The sequence below is a fragment of the Triticum dicoccoides genome, chromosome 7B (genome assembly GCF_002162155.2).
Source record: "Triticum dicoccoides isolate Atlit2015 ecotype Zavitan chromosome 7B, WEW_v2.0, whole genome shotgun sequence".
NCBI lineage: Eukaryota > Viridiplantae > Streptophyta > Magnoliopsida > Poales > Poaceae > Triticum > Triticum dicoccoides.
In genome coordinates, this window is record NC_041393.1 from 548,748,839 (window position 1) to 548,754,143 (window position 5,305).

General features: G+C 49.7%; 1 pseudogene; it reads left to right on the forward strand.

The window, feature by feature from the left end:
- The first annotated feature begins 523 nt into the window (after positions 1 to 523).
- Positions 524 to 2,938, forward strand: LOC119339102 (annotated as a pseudogene).
- The last annotated feature ends 2,367 nt before the right edge of the window (positions 2,939 to 5,305 follow it).

Consider the following 5,305-nt stretch of genomic DNA (forward strand, 5'->3'; position numbering starts at 1 on the left):
TGCAAAACCATTGTCGCATCAACAAATAAATGAACTGAGAAAATGGCCTGCACTTTGTTAGACCAAGGAAAACAAAGCAGAATTCACTGTCACTGAAAAGTATTGGGTACACACTGTGACACTAACCACCACAAAACAACAGCTGTCTAAGCAAGGGGCGGACGCCCTTTGCGGGGCATTTGATCGAGCAAACGATGACCGATCTTGAATCTGAAAGGAACCATTCGACAGTCAGAATTACATACAAACATAGTTCGTAGCCCAGATGCTGGTGTCCAGCAAGGCAGCAACGTCTCAGGAGTCATGCATGACAGCCAACCAAGCAAATAACTATATCTTCACCGCCGCCGGTGCCTTTGATTCCAGATAGGGAGCCTTGACCTCGACCGTCTGCAAGAGACAAAACGGCCGGCCGGAGGAATACATCGATTATTAGGGACTGACCGCTGGCGCTAATCGCAGGCAGTATAAAGAACAACCTTGCCCGGTTACTACCTCCACAGACCACAGCTCCACACAACAAATGAAGCCCTTAGGCACATCGCCCTCTTCTGGCCTGCACCTAGCTCCATTGCTAATTGTCCTATTCATGCACGGGCCTCATCTGCTTGTAGTTGTAGCAGACAACCTCACGGCCGGATCGTCTCTCAGGCCCCCTCAGTACATCACCTGCCCCTCCGGTGACTTCGCCTTTGGCTTCCGTGCCCTCGACTATGACCCCAGTCAGTTCCTCCTCGCCGTCTGGTTCAACCTCAACCTTGACCCGGCAGCCGACCCCGGGCAGAAGAAGGTGGTGTGGTACGCGAAAGACCCGGTCTCAGACTCGGCAATCATGGCCACGGGGCAGGCCGTATTCAGTATCACCCCCCATGGTGAGCTCTTGCTCACAGACTCCACCACCGGCGGCAACATCTGGACGAACCCGAGCCCTGGCCAGTCAGGGAACGTCCTCACGCTACAGGACTCGGGCAACCTCCAGTTCATCGCCATCGGGGGGAGCACCGTCGTCTGGGAGACCTTTCGGCACCCGACCGACACGCTCCTCCCGGGGCAGACAATGGTCTCTGGAGCAAGTCTTCAGTCTAAGCAATCAGACACAGACTTCTCTGCTGGCCGCTTCAGCTTGTATGTGCAGGCTGACGGCAATATCGTCTTGTACCTCATGAACCTCGCCGGTGACATGGACTCATACAATTCATACTGGCGCACCGGCACCGGCCAGCCCGGGCAAACCCAGGACGGCAACACCACCCTTTTCTTCGATTCGCCGGGCCACCTCCACTACCAGATCAAGGATGGCACGATGCGCGATCTGACACCTCCCATGCCGAACTCCACCGTTAGTTACTACAAGCATGCAACGCTTGATCCAGATGGCATTGTTCGTGTCTACACCCTGCAGAAGAATGCCACCGGAAGGCGCAATGTGCCATGGACGATCTTTGGGCTGTTCCCAAGCAATGGTTGCAGCAGCAGCACTACAGGCTGGGAAGGAATGTGCGGCCCCAACTCGTACTGTGTTTATGGTCCTAACAACAAGCTCGATTGTGAGTGCCCAAGTGGTTACTCCTTCATCGATCCTAGTCTCAAGTACAGAGGCTGCACACCAGTGTTCGTGCCACAGAGCTGTGATGGGAAGAACCGGCCCTCCGAGTTCAGTCTTGTTAAGTTGCCAAACACCACTTGGTTGCTGTCATCATAAAGAGGGTATTCGTACACCACAGAGGAGAAGTGCGACAACTCATGCTTGCGAGACTGCTTCTGCACTGCCACTCTGTTCGATGGAAAAGTTTGTTACAAAATGGCATTATTGGCGGGCGCAGGATGGCAGGAAGGAAGCCTCAACATGAAGGCATCGATCAAGGTGCGGACAAGCAGCCTCCCGATGCCGACATCACCGAGAAGACCATTGCCTTATTTACTGCTGATTTGCTCGGTGCTATTGATGCTGGCTGCAGCAAGTAGTCTCATGCTACATTTTTGCCTTCGGAAGAAGAACACTAACCATGATTTCCTGAGGGTTTTCACCGGAAAGGAGCTTTACAAAGCCACCAATGGCTTTCACAAGTTGTTGGGCAAAGGAGGCTTTGGAGAGGTCTACCATGGGGTGATAATGTCGTTACACGCCTCTGATGTAGCAGTGAAGAAGCTCATCAACTCCAACGAGTACAGCAAGCGGGAGTTCGCGAATGAGGTGCAGTCCATCGGCAGGATTCATCATAGGAATCTAGTGCGCATGGTCGGTTACTGCAAGGAGCAGGAGCAAAGGATGCTTGTGTTTGAGTTCATGCCAGGCGGCTCCCTTCGAAGCTTCCTCTTCCAACCTCAACGGCCGTTGTGGACGTGGCGTGTAGAGGCAGCAATTGGGATTGCCAAAGGGCTAGAGTATTTACATGAAGGCTGCGATTCTCCGATCATTCATTGCGACATCAAGCCCGACAATATACTTCTAGATGGCAAGAACAATCCAAAGATAACTGACTTTGGGATCGCCAAGCTTCTCAACAACCAGCAGATGCACACGACAGTGACCAATATCAGAGGCACAAGGGGATATATTGCCCCTGAGTGGTTCCAAAGCGACAGGCGCATCGACACCAAGGTTGATGTTTACAGCTTTGGCGTTGTGTTACTAGAGATGATATGCTGCCGGAAGTGCCAGGAGCCGGTGACAGGGCAGGATGGTGAAGATTCAGTCACATTGTTCTGGTGGGCCGGTCAATTGGTTCATCATGGCAGGACTGAAATTCTGCTGCATGATGACGATGATGCCATGGAGGACTTGGTCAGGGTGAAGAGGTTCTCACGTGTCGCATTCTGGTGCATCGAGCAGAATCCTTTGTTGCGACCAACAATGCACCAAGTTGTGCAGATGTTGGAGGGTGTTGTTGAGGTTGGCATTCTACCTGATCCTCCAAACTCCACAGACCATCCTTGATCTCTTCAGTTGGCCAGAGCACTTTGCCGTCAAGTTGTACTGATTGTCTGATCTTCAAGTGGAGTGATTCGCCTTGTATTATCAAGCGTGCTCAACATTTCTAAGTCGTATAGGCTGCAGAGCTGAAATAAAATTTCTTTTCTTCTCTCCAATGCTTCTCACCATGATTTAATTGTTCACTACTGTACTGTGTATTTAATTTGTGATGGTGTAGCTCATTCCTTGAAAACAACCTAACAGTCACACACTGCAATCTGTGTAGACATCTTCTAGTAAATGGGAGAGTACAACTATATTATAGCAGTGCCTACCTTTTTCAATTAAAGATTAGGTAAGCTTCCTTGGCCCGCGAAAACCGAATTCCACTATGTTGAGTGTCTGGAGTTATCAAGAGCTGTACCTAAGCTTTTATTTGTTTTGAGATTCGAGTGATTTTCTCTTTATTAGTTGGCAAATTTCGTAGAAGAGATTATACAGTTGGTACAGATGTGCTGGAAGGACAGAACAGAATAGAACTTCTGAAAATTCCTCTGTGAGTAGAAGCAAGAGTACAAATTGTCCCATATGAATGCTAGAACTAGTCACAGGATGTTATTTGGTCCGACTAAGTGCATCAGAGTGATTTATGAAAACATACCACATAGGCAGTGCATGTAATGTCCCGCAGTCCATGATCGCTGAGACGTGGATCAATAGAAGTTGCATGTGAAGCAACCCCAAACGATATAGTTGCTTGGGTAGAGCAACCAGTCCATGAGGAAGAAGAAACAGGTATAGGATGCCGAGCCGGGACTGTGCGCAACTCCATGATCCCAGGGTATCTGCCAGCCCTTGCTGTCCAGTTATCTCCGCTCATCGTCCATCACTGCCCCGCACAACAGTAAAATGAACCTAGCTGAGACTTTCCAGGCCACCACTAACAACTACAACCAAGATCCAAGGGTCTTAAGAGTAGCATGCAAACCTTGAATAATATGATGCACAGGAGAATCTTCCATTGCAGAAAGAAGAAAACCCATACTGCAGTGCCACGCACCACCGATATTGCAAGCATATGGCTTGCCAAGGTGTTAGCCCAATTGTACTGGTTGAAGTTGCATCAGCAGTGTTGTACTGTTGTTGTTCCCCAGTCCCAAGTGATTCCATGACCCTGAACAACCACGGTGACCAATAAGAAACACTATTGATTTATCCAATGCTTTAGCTACAATCAACAAGAAATAATACATAATCTGTATAGCATAATTTCTTCTACACAGAAACGTGTTAAGGACTTACTGTAGTTTGATTTGGAGGCTGACTTGGCTGCCGCCTGCCGCACTATATAGCTTAATGGGCTCATCTGTATAGCACGTCCTTGAGAAGCACTTCATCATTCCATACCATGTCCTTGAGAAGCACTTCATCGAACACTGCATCAGCAGAATCACTGTCTAGCTCCAAGAAAAGTGGCAAGCCACAACCATAAGTGAGCACATTGTCAGCAATCTCATGTTGCACACCATGTCCTAGAGAAAAACTTCAAACAACATCGTTTCAGAAGAATCCACATCCAACTCCAAGAAAATTGATGATCCACCGACATGCGCGAGAACGGATTCCCCTTGCCATCCAAGCACAAATGATCCGGCGGGCAGCGCCACATCTTGTATCTGCCGTAGCAACATGACATTCTGCGGTAGCTTTCTGCCAGCCTGGAACAACATTGGATGAGGGCGCGACTTGTGAAGTTGTTGTTTTTTTTGAAACGTGGGGCAAAAGATTTGCCCCTTTTCATTAATTAGGAGAGGGAAAAAGGTCTTTCAAAGTTACAGAGGACAAGAAAATAAAAGCCCCACGCATGGGGAGCATAACCCATCCGCACTACTCTCCCGGTAGAATGTGGCCCAAATGTTTCGCCCCGGCGGTCGCCCAAAGAATCGCCGCTTTCTGGATGGTGCGAAGAAGGATGGTTGGAGGAGCAAAGTTGCGTCGAAAAACCCTTGCGTTCCTTTCGTCCCAGATCGACTTGCATACTAGCATAGTGAGGGAAGACATCGCCCTTCCATGGATCCTCTGGGTGGCAACCATGTCGAACCACCAATCCTTGATACTGCTATAGCTTGCCCAGACTGCAACATCCAAGCTGACAAGCTGAAACCAGTCCTTCACCAAGCCCCATAGCCTCAGCGTGTAGCGGCAGCCAAAGAAAACGTGCTCGACAGTTTCAAGGCCCGTGCGGCAAAGAGGGCAAGGGCCACAGTTTGGCCACCCCCTCTTGGCCAACCGGTCAGCTGTCCAAATCCTGTTTTGTAGAGCAAGCCACGCGAGGAATTTGGCGTTTGGGGGCGCCCAGGTCTTCCAGACAACCTTGCACATGTTTGTGCG